This window comes from Ochotona curzoniae, unplaced genomic scaffold, assembly GCF_017591425.1.
Source record: "Ochotona curzoniae isolate NIBS_2020 unplaced genomic scaffold, NIBS_Ocur_1.0 contig_78, whole genome shotgun sequence".
Lineage (NCBI taxonomy): Eukaryota > Metazoa > Chordata > Mammalia > Lagomorpha > Ochotonidae > Ochotona > Ochotona curzoniae.
In genome coordinates, this window is record NW_024466559.1 from 4,186,200 (window position 1) to 4,211,342 (window position 25,143).

Genomic DNA, 25,143 nt, shown 5'->3' on the forward strand with positions numbered 1-25,143 from the left:
ATGTTAACAGGGTGGAGAAGGGAAAGTCGAGGCAAGGAACCAGGAAAGGATGTGTCCTCCTTCGCACCCTCTGAGCATCAGCTTAAGTCCTTTGTGGAAATGCAGTTGCGTTGCCTGATCCCGCACACTCACAAGGGCTTGGAAGGTGTAGAAGAGACACCAGAGGCATCGTTCGCCGAAGAAAAGCCTCCTCGGGTAGGGCAATTACGTAATAGCATTGTTGCCCAGAGTTGCTTTTCCACCTGCTAATAACAGAATAAGAGTTGTGATTTGTCTAAGAAGGCTGGAAACACTCAACTCTCTGTCTTCCAGAGCGCTTGAAAAGACCAAACAAGATCACGGAGGTGCCGATACTTGATAGCTTCAGAGGACACGCCAATGCAAGCTATACTCACGTTTCTGGATATTTTCTGCATAGCTTTCCATTCTGTCTTACCTCCATCAGAACTGATTAAACATTTTTTTCCCTCTTCAGCTGATATCTATTTCTAACGATGGCTGTCAATCTGCTGGTAGAGTTTCTTTTTCTTTTTTTTTTTTTTTATTTAACAGCTGGGACTTAAGCGCACTGCCAGGGGGCCCGAGTTGGAGGGTCGGAATCAAAGCTTGGTAGATTTCTAGTTATCACGGTTGCTTCGCAGTCCTCTGCAAGTGCAGGTCGTTGGGTAAATGCTCTCGTGCCTGCTGGGGCTACCTGACCCCAAAAATGGTGCAAAAATTAAATTAAGTCTTTTTTTTTTTTTTTTTGGATTGTGCCCTCAGCAAAAACAGTTCTGCAAGCAGTCAAGTGTTCGTGTCACTGCAGCCTGCGGTCATCATTGTGATTCTAGGCAGGTTGTCAAGCGTTCACTTTTTCTCTTAGTAAAATGTTTAATGGCTGTGTAAGATTCTCGAGCCATCAACGGGGAAGGACCACCATGGTTCTTGGGGTGGCTTTGAGTCTTCCCTTCTCCATCTCGGCATTTGATCTGTAACCGGACATTAACCTCTGCAAAGACCTCAAACAACAACACACGGTTTTTCCTATCCCTTTGTCCTCCACCAAACTGTGTGGAGCAAAATGATTGCTTCTGTCTGATGTACACACCTGGCCCAGTCAACCATGGAGCCAGTCTGAGGGTGTCTTTCCCTTTGCCTGCGACAGCTGCTATTTCTGTATCTGAGACTTGCCAGGTTTTGCTTCCTGGCGGTTTACTTTGAAGTTCCCCAATTAGTTACCAGAGAGAATGGACTCGTTTTATTTCTTAATTCCTGTGTGTTTGGAGAAAACCAGACCATTGCTTGCTGATAGTGTTCTTCAACAGCTTTTAAGGTATTGTCTAAGTGACACATGGCAGTGTCTACAAAAAAACCCTGTCAGCTTAAGGACTGTTCCTGCAGCTGGGATGGGATTCGCCTGTCTAACTAAAGCTCTCTCAGGTGGGGCTGGAGATGAAATGGAAGATCATGGGTGAAGGACTTGGTGGCAGAATCCAGAACCTGGGTTAGAGACAGGTGTGATGAATGCATAAAAAACTGGGGATTCAAATGGCATCAGGGCTGGGGAGAGGAAGAGGCAGACAGACCAGGAGCCCAAAGAAATTAGGGACAAGGGTTATAGAAAAGCCAAAACAGATCCATTGTGGTTATGGAGGAAAGTGGGCCAGGGCCCCTGGGATCCCACCACACCACAGAGACTGTTTTTAACCCAGCCAGAGTTATTTTGCAAGCTTAATGAATGCTTTTGGCATGTCCTCCCTCCCTCCTGTCTAACATGTATGATTTTCCAACACATCGTGGGGGCACTTTGTGGTTTGGTGATGATAACCCCCAAACACCCTGTTCTATGTCCTGCGGACCCCAATATCAAGGCTAATCTAGTCACAGGCAAGTGTGTTTCTCATAGGTTGGAAGACCAATGTCTTACCCGATGGTCAAGACTGACGCCGGATACTGGGTGTTTCTGACCACAAAGAGGAATTGGGTACATTCCTAAGTCTCTGGTTCCCTAGGTCACTAGAGGGTTCTGGGACAACTCTGTATTCCTTTCACTGATCTGGAAAAAAAAAAAAAACCAAAAAACAAAAAACAAAAAAACCCCAAAACAAACAAAAAAAACATCCCCCCAAACCACCTTGAAATCCAAGGTCAACCAAAGAAACTCACAGTCAAGCAGAGAAAAGTAGCGAGGGCGTCCTGTAGTGGATCCAGGGCAGTGTCCTTTGGATAAGTCTCCTTGACATTCAGGGCAGCAGGTGTTAGGGGCATGGGCAGCCTTGTGGGGCACAGAGCTGTTTGTGTTTCTTCATCTGATGTGTGCCACTAGAAAGAGCTTCGCACACACCCTGGCAGCAAAGCTGGCCCCGCAGTCCTGGGCATACACGTGTTCCCCTACATGGCAGCCTCAGGGAAGACTGCATGAGCTGGGTTTGCAAGTCTTGGTCTGTCCCAGGCGCCAAGCACCTTCCCCTTTTTGATCCAGAAGATTTCTGTACTCATGTACATGAAACAGCAAAATGAACAGGCCATTGAAAACAACTGGGATCACCCGGACTATTGACATGCGACATTTCAAAATAAATTCCTGAGTTGTTTGTTGGCTCGGCCATCTCAAATACGGTAATTTTGGTAACAGTGTTGACAATAGTTTGAAATCAGTGGTCTTCATTTCAGATTTGATCCTTGAAGATTGCATTTACATGGAAAGTACATTGGTATTTGCGCTTATCAAACATGAACTGTATGTTAGATGATAGGATTGCGCCGATTGAGATTAGCTGAGGTTTGTAACTGCTGTAATCTGGCTAACCCCACAGCCCATGTCCTTTTTGTAATTCTTTTACTTAAGCAATTTGTCTGTTAATTCCTTAGTGAATAATGCATTGTCAGATGCCAGTGGGCTTGGAATTAGAAAGAACTTTTGCTTCTGTTTTGTGGCTGTAACTCTGGCACGTGGCACCCGGGGCCATCTTTCCTTTGTACTCGCGGCTCCCACCTAGGCTCTGGAGTTGGTCCTAATGAATTTAGGCCTCTTTAACAAGTTGGCTTTCCAAAGGTTCCTGCAAAGATACACACTCAACAAACAAACATCTGTAAACCTAGATTACAGATGATTTGTTTTTTTTACCAAAATAAGTATCTCTTAATTCCGTTTTCCATGACCTTTTTGAATTACCCTTTCATTTCATATAAACTGTGGATTTAAAATATTCCTTTAAGTACTTCCAGTGGGTAACAGTATGGTGCAGTAGTTAAGATTGTGTTTGGGGTTCCCAGGTCCCAGTCCCTGCTTCTGGTCCAACTTCTTGCTAATCAGCACTCTATGCAGTGGGTGATGACTCAGGTCCTGAGTCCCACACATCCATGTGAGTGACCTGGTTGGAATTCCTCAAGTTAATTTAGGGAAAAAGATCATGGGCTATATGTTCTGGAAGTAAGTATTTACTGAAAGCAGATTCTTAATGAGAAGTTTATTTCCATAGAGCAATGGGAATAACACATTCTTAAAGCCATTTATATGAAAACTTTTATGAAATCATTGGAGTGCAACTGATTTTAATTGTGACTAGGCATTGACGCAAAACCGATAGGCCTTAAGGCCTCTGAAGAACTGACCTTAAACCTTGCTCTTGAACCACGTCAGTGACAACTAGGACATGCCCGTAAGCATGTGATTTTAAGCACTGAAGTGAGAGGTACAATTTGAAACGGGATTCGAAACATCTCATACCTAATCTTTTCTTTCTGTTTTGTTGTTTGCTCTTAGGGATCGATCTGGCAGCTGGATGGCTTGCAGCCTCTCTTATTATTTTTGCTTCCATGCGGTCAGCTAGATATGCAAGACAGCCCCTCTTTCTCATCAACAGTTCAGTTTCAAATCCTGCTGTGAAACAGACATGGTGGAAATAGATGGAGACAGGGGATTATTGTCGGGAGTTTGGCAAAGGTGTCTTCTTGTTAAGTACAAAAATGGTTGGGCCTGGTGGCATGGCCTAGCTGCTAAAGTTCTTGCCTTGAATGTCCCAGGTTCCCTCTGCCAGTTCTACTTCCCATCCAGCTCCCTGCTTGTGGCCTGGAAAAGCAGTCGGGGATGACCCAAAGCCTTGGGACCCTGCACCCACGTGGGAGACCTGGAGGAGGTTCCTGGGTCCTGGCTCCTGATTGGCATAACACCGGCTGTTGCGCTCACTTGGGGAATGAATCATCAAATGGAAGATCTTCCTCTCTGTCTCTTCTCCTCTCTGTATATATCTGACTTTGCAATGAAAATAAGTAAGTCTTTGAAAAAAAAAATGGTTGCATCTTGCTTTTGGCTTAAATTTGGGCATGGAGGAGGTCACATCTATTCAGAAGCATCAGGTGAGGGGGTGGCAGTCCACACTAGCCACTTCCCGGCACTGAGAGGAGAGGTGTGGACGTGGAAAAGGAGGACTAGGAAGATGGACTGCTGCCTTTCCTCTCGTCTCTCTCTCAGGTTCACAAACAGGCTCTGTTTACAAACTGTGTTGCTGCTGCTTCCATAAAACCATGGCGAGTTGCTGGCTACCTCCTCCTGCTCATCTTTCAGCTTCCTCACTGGGCTTTGTGTGATATGGGAACTGTCAGGTAATGGGGTATCAAGACAAGGGCGATGCCAGAAAGGAGGTAAAAGCGTGAAGAACAACGTAGACACAGGCTGCAGGCTTGTGGGCCACACCCAGGAAAGCTGGACCATGGCACATGTGTGCTTCCCCAGGTGACCCTGGCACCTGCAGAACTCATCGACTGCACAGGAAGAATCCCTTAGAAAGCATTTATCATTTACACAGCTTCTGTCTGCAAGCCGGAAAGAAAGTTACCCAACAGGAAGGGAAACATGAGACCAGGCTCCTGCGGATGCTGTGCTGCTGTTAACCTGTGGCCTAGTGTCCTCGCCCTTCCTCTTTGTAATCACAATAGTGCCTGTTTTCAGGTTCGATTCTAGCCAAAGCCAGAAGCCTGGAGCTTCCTCTGAGGGAGATGGGGTGAGGGTCTCCCCCGTGAGTGGCAAGGGTCCCAGCACTTGGGCCATTTTCTGCTGCTTTTCCCAAGCACATTGGCAGGGAGCTGGATGGGAAGTGGAGCAGCCTGGACAAGGATGCTGGGACTGCTTTATCTGCTGCAGCACACGTCAGCACCGATGGTCCCCACTTCAGTGTGTCCGCTTGGCAATGGCAACTGGTGCATGTGTCGGCTGGGTGGGGTGGCTGTTGCTTTCATGACTTATGGTTGCATTCTAGGTTTCAGGACTTATTTCAGAAGTCACAAAGAACAGTACCAATAATCCTAACGATTGAGAGCTGGAGGGATCAGGACAGCTCCGAGTGAGTGAACCCTGGTTCTAAATTTGTTTTTTTTTTTTTTTAAGATTTATTTCTTTACTTATTTTGAAATTTGTGAAAGATAGAACAATAGATACAGGGACACAGACAGAAGCAGAGAGATCTTGCATTTACTGGTTTACTCAGCTGATGGCACTCAGCCAAACTGAAGCCAGGAGTAGGAGAGTCCAGCCCGGTCTTCCACATGGGTGGCAGAGGCTCAAGTGCTTGGGCAGTCACCTGACGTCCCTTGCTTCTATATGCAGGGTTCAGTTAGGAGATACAGGGTGAGAGGCAGAGCTGGAGGTCCTACCCAGGTATTCTGGTTTGACATGCGGGCATCCCAAGGAGTGACTTTACCACTGTGTCAGACGCTGATCTCCCTGTTCCAATAATGCCAGTGCTGGCTGGTGTCTGAGACGGGCCTGAGTCCCCCTTTTCCTGTCACTGTCTGTATTCTATGGAAATCTTCTCATTTCCATCCTAGCCACGGTGATAGCCTCTCACTGGAGATAGCTGGTATTATAATTTCAGCTCTGATTAAGTCTTAAAAGTGTACCAATTAAAACTCAGGCCGCGTGACACAAGCTCCAGGAGGTAGGGACTGTTATCGCCAGCCTGTAAATTCAAAGGACAGAATTTCACTCACTCTAATACTCAAAGCAAAGGCCAGTAGGGCCAGCCTGCCACTACGTGGTGAGAAATAAAAGAAATATATTGGGGGAAGATGCAAGAAATATATTGGGGTGAGAGGAAATGGCTCCACTTCACAATTAATTAATTAATTAGAAAGATGCACAATTATTTATTTTTTGAAAGGCAGAGCGTGTGATAGATATAGAAAGAGAGAGGGGGAGAGAGAGGGGGAGAGAGAGATCATTTATCTGCTGATTTATTATTTTAATGTTAGCAATAGCCGGAGCTGGACCAGGCTGAAACCAGGAGGCAGAGGCTTCACCATGGTCTCTGACCTGCACAGCAGGGCCCAGATACTTGAGCCATCCATCACGGCCATCCCAGGCACTTTAGCAGGAAGCCATTTCCCCTTTTGAAAGAGGCGTTGGGACTGAAGCAGGTACTCCCGCTTAGGATGTATGCATAGCAATTTACAACTTAGCCCACTGAATCACAGTGCTGACTCTCAATTACTTTGCTGATGCATAACAGGAAGCGGGATAAATCTTAAATATGTTTAAATATATTTTGAGGCACACATTTGCTTTCAAAGTATTCATAACAGAGGTTCGGGAAGAGAAAATCCTCCTGATACGTGTATGACGTATGAAGTAACAACCTACTAATTTCTTTCCACTTCTTTCTCCCCATATATATATATATATATGCGATTATTATTGTTGCTTTATGAGACAGTTCCAAAGGCTGTGAGATTGCCTGTCTTCCCAAACCTCCTCCCCTTGATTGATTTCCCCTCTAGGATTACAATGGGTGGTCCTACATGAACAATCATAAGTCCATCATTCCACTATTGAAGTGTTTCCTGACACTTTAGACATGGGCAAAGTCAGAGGGTCCAGCATCCTACTGTCAGGGTATTTTCAACTGTTTCACTGGGAGTCCGTCTTTGGTCTGGATGCAGAGAGATGCTCTGCTCTAGGTCTCCACATCTGGACATGCCAGTCTCTGCTACTCTTGTATTACACATCCCCTTAAATAAGGAGCCAGAGGACACAGTCCACAACAGGGAGAAAAACAGAACATTTTCATCAATACGAAGCTAAATAACGTGCTACAGAATTACCATTGCATTGTTAAAGTGATGAAAAAGAACATCAAAAACCTTCTTGTCAAAACTGATGCTAGTGCATGACCCATGTGGCACTGAAGAAATGACAATAAAACCAAGAACTTCACTACCCTGGCCTGAGCACTTTCTCTTCTTTTTCTTGGTAAACTAAATATTCTTCGCTGCATGGTTTTTACCTAGGGCGTCTGAGCTCAGTTTTGCCATTCTCCATGACAGTGGACTCTGATTTTCCGTGTTAGGGATGGTGGATCCAGGATGCCTGCTCTGTGCCATGAGCCTTTCCTAGGATCTTCCATTATATTGGTTGAGGAATTAGTTTGACAGGGACTTGAGTTAACTGGGTATCACCTGCTGTGATTGATGGAGCTAGGACCTGAACCCAGCAGTCTGATTCAGGATGTGGCCATCCTTTTTTGTTGTTTATGTATGATCCATTATGATTTATTATTATCTATAAATGGTAGAAAAAAGTGCTACTAACATGCACAGTTAAATTCTTTCAGTCATATTTAGAGTAATTGTTATTAAAAGTTTCCTTTATTTTACTGTTGGATCAAGCGGTAGCTAGCAGTTCCAGTTAGAATTTTTTTTTTTGGTGCCATCTTAAATAAAGCACAATTAGCAAAGCCTTATCAATAATCAAATAGGTCCCAGTGCTCATGTCCATATCTAGACTGCTCAGTTGGTCAGGAACTCTTTTGCTGGTTTGCTTTACCTTTTAGTTCTTCGGTATAATTCCATATGCGGAAGAGCTGAGAGGTACCTGCAGCTCCCACAAAGAAGTTAACTACAGACTCCAGTTTTGGGGGATAATTACTAGGCAGTATCTTGACCAAATAAACCCTGTAGCCGTCAAAGCAGCAGATTGAACTGTGCTGAGTTTGTCGGCAGGTCTAGCCATGTCGGCCAGTCCAACACACAGCAACCCCCATTTCATAATCGGGGGCCTAGAAGAAAACTGTCTGGGGACCTGCCGGGTGGTTATGCAATGGCCTCGATTACCCCTGCAGTATCAACTCCACTTTATCCAGGAGCGGGTGGTAGGAGGCCTGCAGGCCTCGGGCGCCGGCAGCTGACATGTTGGTGGCCAGTGATCCTGGGCAGCTGGCTGGGAGCATCGCCTGGCCCTCGTCCCTGACCGACAACAAAGGGCAGCTTGTCACTTTCCCCTGCCACTGCGTCTGCTTTACCCCAGAGCTTCGAGAGCCCTTTTGCTGCACTGGATAGGGATCTGGGTTGGGGAGTGGTGCAGGTGTCACCACCTGTAATGTCACCTGTTCTGGAGGGCGTGGCTTGCACTGAGGTTTGATCAGGGTCTCTGCGTATTTGTTGTGTGGGGTTGGGGTGGGGGCGGGGCATTTGCCTGCATGTCTCTATGCATGGTGGTATGTATATGTACGTGTGTGTTTATATGCATGTGTGTGTATGTTTGTGTCTGTGTTGGTCCATATGTGCCTGACTGCATGGGTCTCTGCATATGCTGTCTGCCCATCTATGTCTGCTCGTTTCCTGCATCTTCCGCCTTTCTCCGAAGCATCGAGATAATTGTGCTGTGGTTTCTTTCTGCACAGGAAAAACTCCCACAGGAACAGAATATTGGTTATCGATTGGGCTTTTAAAAGCAAATGTGGGAGGGAAGGAGTGCACAAAACTCAAAGGAAATGAAAGTTAAAACTCTACCATTTTCCCCTTTAGCCACATGAACTGGGAGCTGGAATTTACCTACCACTGTCCCGGCTGGCTCACCTGAGCAAATGTGTGTGCCGTGTTAGTGACTATCCACATACATACATGTGTATATGCTATTTAGTGGTCCATAGCTTGGCAGTAAATTGGTGGGAATTGATACAATTCCTTTTGTGGAGGTGTCTCACCCAAGGTCCTCAAAGCCCAAGTGTCCTTACAGTCCTGGTAGGAACACAGTGTTTCACTCTCACCTGCCTCAGAGACAAGGGCCACAGGACAGTGATGGCAGGCACCTGTCCCCTAGCAGGCCTGTCTGTGACCAGGGCAGGTGCCTGTTAGATGCTAGGGAGAAGAGACCATGGTTCCACCACTTTCCTGGTTGACTCACATGAGCTGCCATGCATGCTCACACATGTACACCTGTGTGAATGGAGCAAGGACAGCAGAGTTCCCAGACTGGAGCGCAGCAAGAGTGTCAGCTTTAGCTCTAAGTAGTCATACAACCATCATACTTTGTCAATACTCAGCAGTTCCAGTAGGGACTATTGGTATTCAGTGTCTACTCACCATGATTGATGAAGCTGCCTTTGTGTAGGCATTGGCTGTGAAACACCTTTGGGAAGTTTTCTTTTCAAAGATTTATTTACTGAAAGTAAATTTATTAGAGGTAAGAATTATTTATTGGGAGGGAGGAGAGAGCGAGAAAGAGAGAGGAAGACAGAGAGAGAGAAAGAGAGAGAACCATCCATTTGCTGTAAGTGGTTATAATTGCCAGGGCTGAGGCAGATTGAAGCCAGGAGCTTGGAACTGCCTTCTGGTGACAGGAGTCCAGCATCCGAGTCACTACCTGCTGGCTCCCAGGTGTGTGTTAGCAGGCAGCTGGATCTCAAATGGAGGAGGCAGAACTTAAAAACAGTCAATCGGAGAAGGGAAGTGAACATTCCAAAGCAGAGAGTTAATCATGGCATTTAACATCAACCTCTGTGAGGCCCCCAGCCCATCATCTAAGCACCAGAGTCTTCATTTGTGTCTGAGCCTGCTTAGGATGACACTGAAGCTCAGAGGGGTTGTGTGACCGGCCAGCTCTCACAGGTTCATGTCAGGAGAAACAAAGACTCCCTCACAAAACTGCTGGTTGCAGAGGGACGCAGGTGCTGTCCACCGCTGGCTAAGGCACGATGACCACTTCACCTGTCGGAGTTGCTGGTGCAGGGGAGGCAAGAGTGGAGATGCGAAGGAAGAGAGATCATGGGGCGGCTGTTTTCAGTCTTCCCAGATGAGCACAGAAAACAGCTGGAGAAACATTTGTCAGTCCTGACTTAGCAACAGCTTGAAGCTGTCCTTCCCTTGACAAGCGCCCTGCTACCAACTCACTCTGACAATGAGGAACGTATTTTGGCTGATGCCGAGCCAAGATCCTGGCATCTTGATCTCATTAGTAGTTTTCTCTTGGCAAGATATACCTGCAGTGCCTTTTTTCTTTGTCAGATGAGATGTTTCCCTTTTTCTTGGGTCAGTGGTCCTGGTGAGAGGTGCAGGAGGAGGCAGTGGGTCTCGACTCATTATGTGAGCACAGTTGTACAGTGCGGCACTTCCCGATCCCAGAGATCCAGTGAGGTGCTCCCATATGCTAGTTTGGCTCCTTCGGGAGGTGTTGGTCTGAGCAGAAGCTGTCTGCACCCCGGGATTCCAGCTGTGTGTGTGGCAGATCCAGACAGAGTTTTCTGGAGAGAGAATGTGACTGAACTGTCATGCAGGAAACTTCTCAGAGTATGAAACTCAAGGCACTATTGAGCCCTGAACCAGAGATTCCAGGCTCCTGTGTTGACACTACTACTTTCGTTTCTCCTCCTCCTTCTTCTAAGTTCCTTGAAAGCAGAAGGACCAGCAAGAATAAGGGAGAAAGAGAACAGTCGCATCTGCCAGCTCTCTTCCCAAATTGCAATGACTAGGAGCAGATGAGACCAAAGCTAGGTGCTGGGAACTCAACCCAGGTTTCCCACATGGGTGGCAGGAATCCAATCAGCTGGGCCATCATGGGTGCCTCTCAGGGTCTGTGTGAGCTGGAAGCTGGAGTCAGGAACCAGAGCTGGATATCGAACCCTGGTACTCTGATGTGGGGTATGGGCATGCTAAGTGGCATCTTCACTGCCAGGCCACGTGCCCATCCCTGGTCGCAATCTTTGTGCATGTACATGCATGACTACTGAAGTAATCAGGGGCTATTTCCCTTCTTTAAGAAATAGAATTAGGCAGCAGTAAGGGTTCAACTTAGACTCAAGAATGAGCCTCGACAGGAGAATTATTAATCAAACGGGAGGAAACCAGCATGCTGCCTCTCAAGGTAACGCAGAATAAGACACACCGTGATCCCCTGGCTTGTTTCACATATGACATTGTCAGGTACTCAGTACAGTATCCCAAATTGGAGTGACAGGTTCAATCTCATCCATTCTACATCCAATCCAGATCCCTGCTAAATGCACACCTGCTGGGGAGGAGGGTGTGGGGGAAGCACATGATGGCTTAAGTACTTGGACCTCCCATGCACATGGAGGACCTGATTGGAGTTTAACCCCAACTGTTGCAGGCCTTTGGGGAGTAAACTAGCAGATGGAAGATCTCTCACTGTCTGCCTGTCTTTCAAATAAGATGAATATATATATATATATATATGTAAATACACATATACATATCTGTATATGTATATGTATAAAACCACAAAAAGAAAGTATTTGCAATTGTTTTGCATTGGAGATGTGCTTCTCCTCTCCTGCCTAGCTACATAATCATATTTTACAGTGGGATAAACTCATGGCTATTTCTTTTGTGTTTGTGTGTGTGTGTGTGTGAATAACCCAAAACTGCTTTTGTTCGGTTTTGCTCAGATTTCTCTGACTTTGTATATACTGAATACAAGTCTTCATCAGAGGAATGATTTTCAAAGAAGTACTTCAAAAAGTTCATGGGGTAAAGAGAGTTAAAACACTCATGTTTTTTGTTGCGAACGTGGGGATCCATGGACAGATTTCTCATAACGTGTGCTCTCCATAAGTTTCTAGAACTCTCCTCATGATTCCTTCCACTTGTTCCTTCCTCCACACGATTCCTTCCTCTTACAGGTGCCTTTTGCAGAGCAAACATTGTCCACTTCACCCAATCCAATATATCTGTACTTGTCTTTCAATGGTTTGTGATTGTGGTGCTGTCAATCAACCCATTGTTAACTTCAACATCCGATAGACTTTTTTTTAGACTTTCAAGAACTTCTGTGCTAGTTCCACTTCCATAATCCATTTGAGTTGGTTTTGGGGAGAAACATCAAATCTGTGTCCTGGTTCATTTTGCTGCATCCTTGCAGCAACACCGCTCGTTGGAAGATTTCCCTTTCTCCAGCTTTCACTGAAGATCAATTGGTTTGTGTTTGATGAAGTTCCATCAAGAAATTCCAAGAACCGCTTTGATGTATTGTAAGTCTGTTGATGAAGTCTGAGTTTACGGCGTTAGCATGAATGAAAAACAAATGATGAAGGGCACAGGGACACACAGAGAGAGGCATACTGCTGAAAAATAAACTGGGGATGGGTGAGACTCTCTAAGCCCTGGGTGATCATGGGGTCTGTGGAATAACAGCAGCTTGATCTATTTCACCCGAAGAGGTGTGGGAATGCTCTGCACATCTGTGGGACTGTGTGCACTGAGGTAGGGCGGGCTCTTCAGGGGCCTGGCTGGAAGGACACGCCGGGAATGGAGGCCCACTGCCTGTGTCTCTGTGTCTGGGTGTTCCTGTTAGGCTGTTTTGGGGGTGAGGCTAGCATTCAGAGTGCGTGGGAGTCTCCCAGTGGGAGCTGGATCCGTAGGTATGGAACCAGCACCCAGATGGGATACTGGCAGGGCTGATTTTGTGTGTTGCCTTTGAACTGTTTGGGTTTTGTCGACACTGCCCAGCCTTTGGCAATCCAACAGATTTTCCAAAAACAAGTAGAGAAGGTGTGGGGTCCCCACAGGAGCAGTGTGTGGCTGGAAGAAGAAGGCATGGGGTGCTGCCCTCTTCCCTGCTCTAATGAGTGGACGCCCAGGTGACTGGGCAGATTATCCACGGGATACTTGCCTCTGTTACTTAAGATGGGATCCTGCGATGGAAGGCCTGGAAGTAAAATTTGCTCAAGATTGCTATGAGGGTTTTCATCCTGCTAGAACCGGAAGAGCAAGAGGAAGAGAGAGAAACGGTTGTACTGAGCGTGGAAGATAGAGCTGCGTTTCATGGCCGTCTGTTTTAGCTGTCAGTGACTTCTCAGGAGGAACATTAAGTCTCTCTACCTGGCAGACAGGCAGGGGTGGGAAGGGGAAACACTGCCGAAGCCCAGTGTGGCCCACGGATTGGAATGAATGATTCAATTCTGCATTAGTCATAGAAAGACAAGGTGTGTATTCTTTTTCCCCTGGCATTCCATCATGAAATATAGGCTTTGCTTCCACTGCGTGTTTGCTTAACCAGGTCATAGGAATTCTTAATTCTGTAAGAGGAGAAAAAAAAAAGTCTGAGAAGACTGGCTGGTGCATTTGAGGACTTTTGCAGGTGTTTCTGGGCAACGAGAACACACTGGTTTGCTCATTCTGTACTCCACCAGCATCTCAGTGGCCCTGCAGCAGCCTCCTGCGCCAGGGCTGCAGTCCAGCACAAAGGGACTTTGTGACCAACTGCTCCTGTTGCTTTGGAAGACTGTATACCTCAGGTACAGTCAAACGCTCCCTGTTTAGGAAGCTTCTAGCTAGTACTAGCTTAAACTATATTCTATGGCAATAATGATGGATAACTTCATGATTTTTTTTTTTTTAGGTTTTTATTACATGTAAACCTCAAGCCTGTTTTCCGTGACTTGAAAGGAGCTCCTGGCTCCTGACTTTTCACTGACCTGTGATCCAAACCTGGCTGTCATGGTCCAGCAGATGGACGATTTCTCTTTATGTATTGCTCTGCCCTTCACGTCAATAAATATTTTTAAAATATCAAGAACTGCAAATAATCTCCTTGGATCGAGAAAGATATTTATTTCAGGAAACAAGATGTTTCCTCTGTAGCCTGTATAATGATTCCTCTTTGAGGTCCACAAAGCATTTACTTCTTTGTAAAATGTATGAAACGTTAACAGTGAAAACTTGTTAAATCTCAGTTTCCCTATGTCCTGTGGCCACGTAGCCCTCACCCGGCCATGTTTCAGGTTCATGGCTGTGACAGCAGTGACAGTACTACTTGGGACATCAAGTCCCAGTTCCAGCTCCTGACTCCAGCGTCTTGCTGATGCACAGCGCAGGAGGCAACAGTGATGGATCAAGTGAGGGGTCCCTGCCATCCCTACGGAAGACCCAGAGTGTCTTCCTGGCTCCTGTCTTTGGCTTGGCCCAGCCCCAGCTGTTGTGGGCACTTGGAAAACAACCCAGCAGATGGGAACCCTCCCTGTCTCTTTATGCCTTTCATAGACAATACAGCTATAAGTTTCCAAAGAGATGCAAACTTCACCAAAGAAAGCTGGTGAACTTTTGCAGCCACTCTGTAGAAATGGTAGGCATTTTGGCAACACGTGATAGGATTAAAAAAAGTCACGTAACAAGTTTCAGGCTGTGTCTTCATTTCCTCTCCCAGGAGGCAACTGGGCCTCTTGAAGGACAGTATTTTCTGGACACGCCTGTGTCCTGGATCCTGACCTCAGCAGGAAAGAAGATTGGAGGAGCAGCACAAGGGTGCAAGGGTTTCTCAGCAATTGATTTCATTTGGGTCGCTGGCTCGGATTGCTCACCAGAGACCGCTATTTCCAGCTGCACGGCGAGCTCTCCCACAGCTGAATTCCTGGCTTGTTTTTTTAGGAATGCCTCCATCCCGGCCCCGTAGGAACGCGCCAAAGTGTGAGGATGACTTCACAGCTCAGTTAATTCACATCTGCAGGGGAGCAAGCCATTGGCTACGGATTCTGGCAGCTCGAATGCCATCCGGCGTATTTCTCTAGATCAATTGGTTGCCTGTGTGTTGATTCACATTCTATTTATGGGGAGCCTGTCCAGCTCCTGGGCCACATCGAGTCCATGTAACAGTGCAAACTAGGGGCTAACAACCACCTAATATTGTAGACTTACTCATGCTTCACCTTCATTCTACCCTGCTAGACTTGCCTTACATGTGCTTTGTAGAAAGATCTTTATCATTGATATATTTGTTAAGCACCCTAGACCATCTTCATCTTGTAAATGCAGTCCACTCAAGGTCATCGGTCATACCCCATGGTGGTTTTTACAGAGGTTTTCCAGGAAACAATCCTGGAAGTAAGGATGGAGTATTCGGTACAGAGGAAGCACTGATCTAGTTTTTGGAGGTAACGGAAAACAAAATAAGCCAAATCTCATGCTTGCGGAAACTGGGCTGTGTGCATGCACTTTGCGTGAGGGACGGGACTAGCAGACAGGTTAGTAGACACGCATGCCTAGGCTTGGATGGTGAAAATACTAGCTAGGAAATTACCATTGAAGGCCAGTGCTGTGGTGCTGTGGGTTAAGCCACTGCCTGTGACCCTGACATCCTATATGCAACAATTCCATAGTCTAACTCCTTGCAAAAGTACCTGGAGAAGCAAGAGATGATGGCATATGTGCCTGGGCCTCTAGGGAGACCCAGGAGAAGCTCTTGGCTTCTACCTGGCCCAACTCTGGATTCAGCCACTTGAGGAGTGATGAAGCAGTTCTTTGTCTCTTTTTCTCTTTTTGCTTTACAAATAGCCCTTGCCCTCCCACCCCACCAAAAAAAGGTAGAAAAGAAGAAAAAAAAAAAGAGAGAGAGAAAGCATTGTATCGAGTGACAGGGAGGTGTCATAGACTGGCTATTTGGGGAAGAGTCAGACCAGAAGGTGTTAAGCATGGAAGGATTCTGCACAGAAAGAGAAGTGTATTCAGGAATTCTGGGGCTGGACTAAGCATTGTGCAAAAGACCAGAGCAGATGCAACCCTGGCTGAAAAATGAGAGAGAAGGCAGAAAAATGAGAGAGAGAGAGAGCAAAGAAGATCTGGTCACACGTCTGAGGTGGCTGAGGTCAGGCAACTTGCATCCATGTCCTCATCTCCTCTTGGCAACAGCCTCACGGGTAGGCACCAGCACGGGCTGCTGTGCACAGTAAGACCTCACAGCCCGAAATCTCCTAACAGCCCATCTTTGCTCACATCCCAGTGATCCGATGCACAGGCTTGGGGCATGCTGTCAGATGAAGCCCGTAGCATCTACTGTGGGGTTAAGTGTGAAGCATAAAGGAGGAAGAGACATTCCCTCCTCCTCTCTTCCCCTCACATCCTGTTGTCAGATTCCCGGCTCCAGCTTTGGACCCCCATGTCCTGCCCATGTGTACTCCGGGCAGTAATCAGTAACGATTCCAGCAGTCGGGTCCCTGCCTCCCACCTGGGAGAGCTGGGTCGAGCTCGGGGCTCCCAGCTGCAGTTCTGGGCCAGTCCTAGCCATTGTGGACACTGCGCCAAGTGGACCAACCGGTGGGAGTTTCCTCTCCCTTCCTTTCTTGGAAGTAGAAGTAACAAAACAGAATTCTCACTTTTCCTTCGCTGTAGTTTACTGGGTCTGCTGTTGCAAAGCTGAACTTCCCTCTCCTTAGAGGAGAATCACTGTGTTAACTTTGCATTGCCACTGGATATCTGTGGTATAAGGTATAAGATGGTACCAGGCAATGGAACACATGCATTTGACATTCTGCTGTGTGTGAGCTGATGGCCTGGGCTTCAGTGGCATGGCTACAGCCTTTAAAGCTCTGGGTCTGGAGTCATGACCCTGTTATAACAGTAGCTAACACTCAAGTAGCCTTTTCCATGTGTCAGGCACTGTCTGAGAACTTCATATTGTTGATTGATTTTTTAATTATTATTAAAATGGCTTTTAATTATTATTAAAATGGCTTGAGTTAAAGTCCTCGCCTCGGCGGCCCTGCTTCCCATCCAGCTCCCTGCTGGTGGTCTGGGAATACAGTTGAGAACCGCCCAAGACTTTGGGACCTTGCACTTGCGTGGGAGACCCAGAAGAGATCCTGGCTCCTGGCTTCGAATTGGCTCAGCTCCAGCCGTTGCGGCTGCTTGGGGAGTGAACCGTTGGATGGAAGATCTTCCTTTCTGTCTCTCCTCTCTGTATATCTGCCTTTCCAATAATAAATAAATAAATCTTTAAAAAAATGGCTTGAGTTGGAACCATTGTCCGACAACTGTCCCTCCTGGCAGGTGGGATGACTCAGAACTCAAAATAGGTCGAGGAATGCTTCGAGAGTGATTCTAAGTTCTTCTGCTCCTGGGACATTACAATGTGTGCAGGTGTCACGGGAGACTTTTCAGAAGTGTCTGTTTCTACGTCTCCCTCCTCTCTCTGGGCCTTCCCCCCCCTGCCCCCTGCCCCGCGCCATCCCCAATCTGCTCCCCCCAGCCTCCCCAGCACCATCCCCAGGTCCCGTCCATCTGGTCTGTCTGCAGGTGCTCCGTGCCTGACACGGGACAGATTTCCCCAGGGAGCAGAGCCAAGCGACTCCCTTCTGTGAGTAATTCAAAACAAGTCCTCTGCAGAAACCTCCTGAGGACCGACGCGGCAGGAAACGCAACGACCTCATCCGTGGCTGCAGCTCTATTTTTCTGCTTTTCCACACACAGCTGGAAACATGAGGCCTCAGACAGAGCTCTGGGTTTCCAATTCTCTCCCATCCTAGCTGTTCACTTTGGATTTCTCAGGTAGCAGAAATCAGGTTTTCCTTTTATTTATTTATTTTATTATTATTATTTTTTTTTTGTTATTGTGTCGCTGCTTGGGGATTTTGAGGCTGCGCTCATTTGACAGATGTAATATTTTCTGGATGACTGTGGAAGATACGAGCAAAGCCTGCCAGAAAAGGCAGGAGGAGGGGTTGGGTGAGTGAAGGGGAAGGCTCAGCCACATCTCCGTGCGACATGTCAGTGGGAGCCGTGGTTCTGATTCAGATCCTGCTCTCCTGGAAATCTATGCTTAATTACAGTGTAAAACGTAATTTGTTTTCATTGCAGTTGGTGTTAGGGGTGTGGCAGATTAGGCTTCCGCCTAACTGCTTGGGCTCCTGCACCCTCATGGCAGTTCCCCATGGAAATCCTGGCTCCTGGCTTTTATCTGGCCCTGACCTGGATGTTGTGGCCATCTGGGGGAATGAACTGACAGATGGAAGCTCTCTCTACACACACCCACTCTGCCTTTTGAATATTGCATGAAATTTTTAAAAACATGCATTTTCATTGCAGTACTATACAAACATAGTTTATAGCTCAAGAAGTTCTGCAATGCTTCCACACAAATCTTCTGTTGACCCCCTTTTAGGCCCCAACCTCTTGTCTCCAGCTATCATTCATTCACTGTTTTATCTCATTATTCATGCATCACCAAATTCCTAATTGATGTCAGTTTTTGCATTTACATCTTCATTGTCGTCCTCCAAGTGGACATTTGGCACAGTACTTAGTTCAAACGTCTCTCGCCTGCATCCTGGACTGTAGTACCTGGGTTGAATTACTGGCTCCAGCTCCTGATTCCAGCTTGGTGCCAGTGCAGGCTTTGGGGAGGCAGCAGGTGCTGGTCCAAGTAGTCATGGCTGAATTGGGTCCTGGGTTCCTGACTTCAGCCTGGCCCTGGCTACTATGGGCCTTCTGAAAGATGATCAGCGGAGAGACGAGCTCTCTCCTGCACTCGGCCTTTTGAAATTGACTAATAAGTAGCAATAAGAGGTTAATAGTGATATGGAATCTGGAAGCGTGTAACTAACTTAAAAAATAAGTCAAAATACAATTGTACCTTTAGAGTAAAAATATCTTTAAAGCTGTTGATTTGTTTATTTGAAGGGCACAGTTAGAGGGAGGAGAGAAATAGAATCTTTCATGAGTTGATTTACTCCCTAAATGCTCCCCATAGCCAGGACTGGACTAGGCCGAAATCCAGAACCTGGAGCTTCTTCTGGGTCTCCCGCGTGGGTATAGGTGTTGAAGCACTTGGGCCATCCTCCACAGCTTGCCAAGCACATTAGCAGGGAGCTGTATTGAAAGTGGAGCAGCTGGGTTGCAAATTGGCACCCAATTGTATGTCTGGGTACACTGTTTTTGACACTATGCCGCAGAGCAGACCACAAGTTAACATACATTTTTAAAAGTGTATTTTATTTCACTTTGTTCATTTATTTAAACATTCAGGCAGTCTTTTTTTTTTCAGGTAGAAGAAGGAACATAAGAAATATTCATATGCCCATTATGCCATTTGAGATGAAATTATATCAATTCTACTTAAACTACTGGTGATTTTTTAAAAAGATGTATTTATTTTTATTGGAAAGTCAGATTATATATAGAGAGAGAGAGAAAGAGAGAGAGAGAGAAAGAGGGAGAGAGAGAAAGAGGGAGAGAGAGAAAGAGGGAGAGAGAGAAAGAGGGAGAGAGAGAGAGAGAGAGAGGAGGAATGACACAGAGGAAGATCTTCTGTCCATTGATTCACTCCCCAAGTGGCCGCAATGGCCTGAACTGAACCGGTCCAAAGCCAGGAGCCAGCAGCTTCTTCTGAGTACCCCACACGGTGCAGGGTCCCAAGGCTTTGGGCCATTCTCGACTGCCTTCCTAGGCCACAAGCAGGGAACTGGATGGAAAGCAGAGCCTCTGGGACTAGAACCAGCACCCATATGGATTCCTGGTGCATTCAAGGCGAGTACATTAGCTGCTAGGCTGCCTTGCTGGGCCCTGGTGATTTTTCTTTAACTAAGATTATGCAGCAACCTCATAAATACTTTGGCTGTTAAAATACGAAGTATTCGCCAGCTTTTTTTCTGTGTGTTTCTATCATTAGGCAGCAAATAGCTGCGGGGAACTTCATACCTCACACCCAACTGTGTTGCTGCTGTTCCCTCACACACTGGCTTCTGGGGTTTTTAATTCATAAAGTTTTGACACATTCATTTTGCTGTCATAAATATTCCATTGTGGATCTATACATACCATACTTTATTCCCTTCATTTCTAAAGGCTTTCTTTTCCCCCTTAATTTTACTTGGAAGGTCGAGCAAAAGAAAGAAGAGAGGCAGAATTGTCCATCTGCAATTTCACTTCCCAAATGCTTCACTTCAGCCAGGGTCGGAGCAGGCTGACGTCAGGGAATAGGACTCCACGTACTGGAGCCGTCTCCTGCTGACAGAGTGTGCCAAGAGAAGGCTGGATCTGAAGTAGGAGCTGGGATTTGAATGTAGGCATCCTCAAATGGCATGTAGGCAACTGCTGAGCTAAACATCTGCCCCTCTCCTCCTTCCTTGTTGATGGGTGTTTAGTTTACAGGCAAATTTTAGCGATCAAAACTTCTGCCATATCATCTCCATGACACGCCTACAAGAGGAGAATGCCTTGAGCTCTTACACTGGGAAATACGGAGAGACCTGGAGGCTGGAGACTGCAGTTTTCCTACACAATGCCCAGTAGCTGCCCTGAATAAAAGGAATGTGGAATCGGTCAGCATGGAATGAAGTTGCCAGGTGCTCCTGACCCTTGCCTGTGACCTTGGGGTCAAGGTCACCACGTCAAACACAGTGCCCATGATCATTCTCGTTTGCTTTCCCTCAATGAGTAGTGAGGTACTCTTTTCATGGGTTTGGCTGCTGTTGGATTCCCCCCCTTACCCCCCCAGCTTGCCTAATGTATTATTTCTTACCAAGATATCCACCATCTCAGAGTTATACTTTCTGTATTCCATCACTTCTTGAGTGATCAGCACAAGTGTTAATTTGCTTTGAGATGCTTTGTTCCATTGATTTCTTGTTCTCTCTCATTGCCACACAGTATTAATTACTATAGTTTGTGAAGCAATTCTGGGGGCTGGTATAGTGGCACAGTGGGTTTAGTCACCGTCATCCTGTTATAGGAGCTTCGGTTCGAGTCCCAGCTGCTCTGCTTCTGATCCAGCTCTCTGCTGAGGTCCCTGGGAAGGCAGGGATGATGGCCAGTTAATCGGGATTCTTCTAGCCACGTGGGAGACCAGGGCTGTGTTCCCCACTTTCTGGTTTTTACCTGGCCCAGATCAGACTATTGTATTTGCGGGTGACTCGGTGGATAGAAGATTCTCTCTCTCTCTCTCTTTCTGGCTTTCAAATAAATAAATTAAATCTTTAAAATTTCTGCAAGCCACATTTTTTTATATGTTCAAATATACATTAGTTCTCGCACATGGGAGAGAATTCATGTGGCATTGGCCTGTGTCTGGTTTATTTCCACGAGCATATCTGATCTCCACTTACATCCATGTAGCTGCTAATGCGAGAACTGCTCTTTCTTTCTCTTGCTGATTTGTGGCTCAGTAATAGTCCCTTGTGTGTATATAGTCTGTTTTCTTTATCCAGTTGTTCGCTTTATAAATAAAGAATATATATATATATATGTATGTATGTCTTTGTTGAACTGTCCTCTGTGCATGACAATAAAACCCCCCTTTCCTCTTAGTTCCTTGGCTCGAATCCTGTGACATAGTAACATCTCCCCTTTTAAGAAAAGCAGCATGTATGTGCCTGTTTGTCATAGCTACACAGACATGAATATGGCAATGTATAAAAGGTCATTAAATCTAAGAGAATTCACTGTTTTAAAAAGAAGAGTTTTTGCTGCTGCGTGGTGAGATAATTTCTGTTTCCTGTACAAACTTCTCATCTTTTTCCTCCTGTGAGTCCTTTCTCTCTTCCTCCCTGCTTCCTCCCACTCTCCACCTCCTTTTAATCTTCTTTTTGATCTGCTTCTGCTTTTTTCCTGTTCATTCTGCTTCGCCTCTGAGAACGTTTGTTTTTATCACTTCTTTCTGCTCCTGACAAACAGAGGGGAGCCTTGAAGTTCTTCCCTCCACCCACGTCCTTCGTACTCTTCCGCTTCTCCTGTATCGCCACGACAAGGATGGAGTAAGTGTGTGGAAGCAGATATTCTGGCTTAAAGGCTAGTCAGATTGCTCTGCGTCCCCAGCAGAACATTTTTGGTTGTTGTTGTTGCTTCTGTGCTTTTGATAATTATCCAGTGCTTCCTCACGTGTCCTTACTCTCATCACCAAGTTGAGGCACCTGCTCTCTACAAATGATTTTGGTTTCCTTGCAGGGTCCTCAGAACTAGCAGTCGCTGTGTCAACTTCATTTTGATGAAAAACTGCAGCTCACTGATGTTTCCAGGCCACCAGGCTCCTGCTGTATGTGCTAACCACCTGTGGACACTGGCCGTTCTTGACCTCTGTTGAGCCACCAGGCTTCACTCCCTCAGTCCGTGTGCTGCCTCCAGTGTCCTCGGCTCTGCGCTTGCTTGTCTCTCTGGATGGGTGTGCATTGTAGGAGCCTGCCAGCTGTGCTGTCCCTGCTGATGTCTGCATTCTGTTCTTATAGTGCCATGTGGTTTATCTAGGTTTCTGAATAATGCTGGGTGCAGTGTTCCTACTGTGTTCTAGTGTCCAGTAGTGTAGATATTTGATGTCATTTTAATTCCTTAACATCTAAAATATACATTGATTTTATTTGAAAGGCAGAAAGAGTGAGTGAGTGAGAGAGAGGAGAACCAGCAAGCTAGTTCCATTCCCCTGATTTGCTCTTCAAGCACTGACAATAGTCAAGGCTGGGTCAGGCAAAAGGCAGGAGCCAGCAACCCGATTCAAATCTCCTAATGGAGTGACTAGGACTCAACTACTTGAGCCCTCCCTGCTGCCTCCCGGATGAGCACTAGCAGGAAGCTGGATCTGAAGCAGAGCGGTTGGAGGCATTGTAGGCGCTCTGATACAGGATACAGGCCTTAACCATTGTGCCAACCAACTGCCCCTGTTCCCTCCGCATTTGCTATCAAGGACTTGATTGCTTTTCTCTTGAAGATTGTAACATTTTCCCTTTGTGTTGAGATTTCACTATGCTGTCCTCTAACGAGGAATTTTTTATTCATTGCGCTAAGTAGTTAGTGTTAAATCTGAATATTTTCCTAATGAGTTTTCTGATATTGCATCTCTTTGTAAATGTTCTTCACGGAGAATTAAGAGTATGTTGGATGATCCCACGACTATAAAAGTATCTCCTATTTTCCATCTCTTTGTGTTTTTGTCCTGCTTTTGTTGTCTCTCATTAACTTCATCTTGAGTCTTCTTAAGTAGAAAATTTTTGCTTTTCCTATTATTTTATGTTTCTTCTACATGGACAGATTCTTTTACAGCAATTTCTGTTCTCAGCCCTTAAAAGACAGTGTGTGATGTTAGATTTCCTTATTTCCTCTTGGAGTGCATTCCGGGTTTCCTCTAAGTGTCCGCTCTGGTGTTGCCTTTCTCCCGTGGAATCAGGCAGTCTGTGCATATCGACCTACTGTTAATGTGAAGATTTTAAAAGTCCCCTAGCAGAGCCATTTGCAGGCTACATTTCACTGTCTCTCTTCTCATTCTCACCTTCTGGACTAATTTCTGCAGACTCCCCTTCAGTCTCTCCATGGGGTGCATGCATGTGGCTGCAGTTCAAGATGCATGATCCTTCCAGGTCCCACCCCTCAAAGGAGCAGCAGAAGGTAGGGTTCCCCCCTGCCAAAGGTGGGTGTCAACCCTCTCTGCTACTTTCAGTGACCAAATGACTCTCCAGCTTCAAAACACATTGCTCATCTTGTTTACTTCTATATCCTGTCTTGTCACACTTAACCTGGAGTTTTTAAGCTTTCAGTTTCTTCCCTGTCTTAATGGGGCTTGCACAAAGGGTGAGGGCGGATACATATTTGACTGGATGTGTACCTTCACTGGACACAGAGAGAGAGAGAGAGAGAAAATAAGCTTCCATCTATTGGTTCACTCCCCAAATGCCCCCAGAGGCTCCCGGTGGAGCTAGGCTACACACAATAGTCAGGAACTCATCCGGGTCTCCCATGTGCGTGTCAGGGACCCAACAGTTTGACTCAACACCTGCTGCCTCTGAGGGCATGCTTTAGTAGGAAACTTTGAAGCAGAGCTGGAACTTGAACTCAGGTATTCCAAGGTGGGATGCTGGTGTCCCCAGCAGCATCTTAACTGTTGCATTCTCTGTCCGTTCCTGTGGGCTTGCAAATTTTACAAGTATACTAATTTGGTGCATTTGTCTACAGTGCATATACATACTGAAAGTTTCATTGTTTGAAGACTAATAATGTCAAAGGGCAGTTATATACAGGCTTCCTCTTTTCTCTTCTCTTCTCTTCTCTTCTCTTCTCTTCTTTTCCCTTCCCTTCCCTTCTCTTCCCTTCCCTTCCCTTCCCTTCCTTCCCTCCCTTCCCTTCCTTCCCTTCCCTTCCCTTCCCTTCCTTCCCTTCCTTCCTTCCCTTCCCTTCCCTTCCCTTCCCTTCCCTTCCCTTCCCTTCCCTTCCCTTCCCTTCCCTTCCCTTCCCTTCCCTTCCCTTCTCTTCCCTTCCCTTCTCTTCTTTTCTTTTTGCATCGCCTTCACACAATCAATGGCCAGGGCTGTGATAACATAACAGCATGAATTTTGCTAATAAAAATTAACTGAACCCCAATGTCTACTCTATATGACAAATAAGAAATTGTAAAGTTCATTCTTTCTTTGGTTAGTTCTTTTCAAAAATTGTTGATGCTCTTTTCAATGTCGTTTACATAGTTGAGAGGGATGTACTCCCATGTGGGTTTCTGATAAGGGTGGGGAGGTTCAGGTACTGAGGAAGGTGGGTGGGACAAATGTTTGCGTTTTCCTTTCTCCTGTGTCCACAGGGGAGGAAGAAAATGTGATCACTCCTTTTTGTCAAACTATATCAGCACCCTGGGATGGGGGACAGTCGACTGATGAAGCCATAGATACCCCGATGCGCACATCCAAGGGTGCTACTGGAGTCGTTTTGATAGCTTTGAAGCTATTAGCTTCATTGCTACAGGGTTGAGAAAATCTTTCTGAGATATGTTGGTTGACAAATTCCACCTTAGTGCATTCACAGACCCAGGACCATGCTGCAAAACTTGGCCAGGAGAATTGTTCAACCTGTTCTGCTTTCCATCCTCTGACAAGGGAGTAGACGTCCTCTACTGGCAGAGATGAGCTGTTCGTCATGCTTTCCACTGCACAGGCATCAGCAACCGAGAATATTCAGTCCCAGGTCGGACATCCACTCTCAGGTCGGACCACACATCCTGTGATTTTCCCTGTGGCCAGAGTCAGAGTCCAGTGGTCTAGTTGTGAGTCTCCCAAGAAACTTCACCTGTGGTGACCTTAGGCTTGATTCTTGTGCATGCCAGCCAGCGGGGTTAGGTGCACTGTGTCACCTGCACTATACTGGTGGATGTAAACTGCCTGCTCAGTTTTGCCCAGCCCCATATCTCACACAAACTGATGA

At 46.3% G+C, this 25,143-nt stretch overlaps 1 pseudogene; it reads right to left on the reverse strand.

Annotated features, from left to right (window-relative positions):
• Window positions 1-7,769: 7,769 nt before the first annotated feature.
• On the reverse strand, window positions 7,770-8,162 carry LOC121164474 (annotated as a pseudogene).
• Window positions 8,163-25,143: the final 16,981 nt, after the last annotated feature.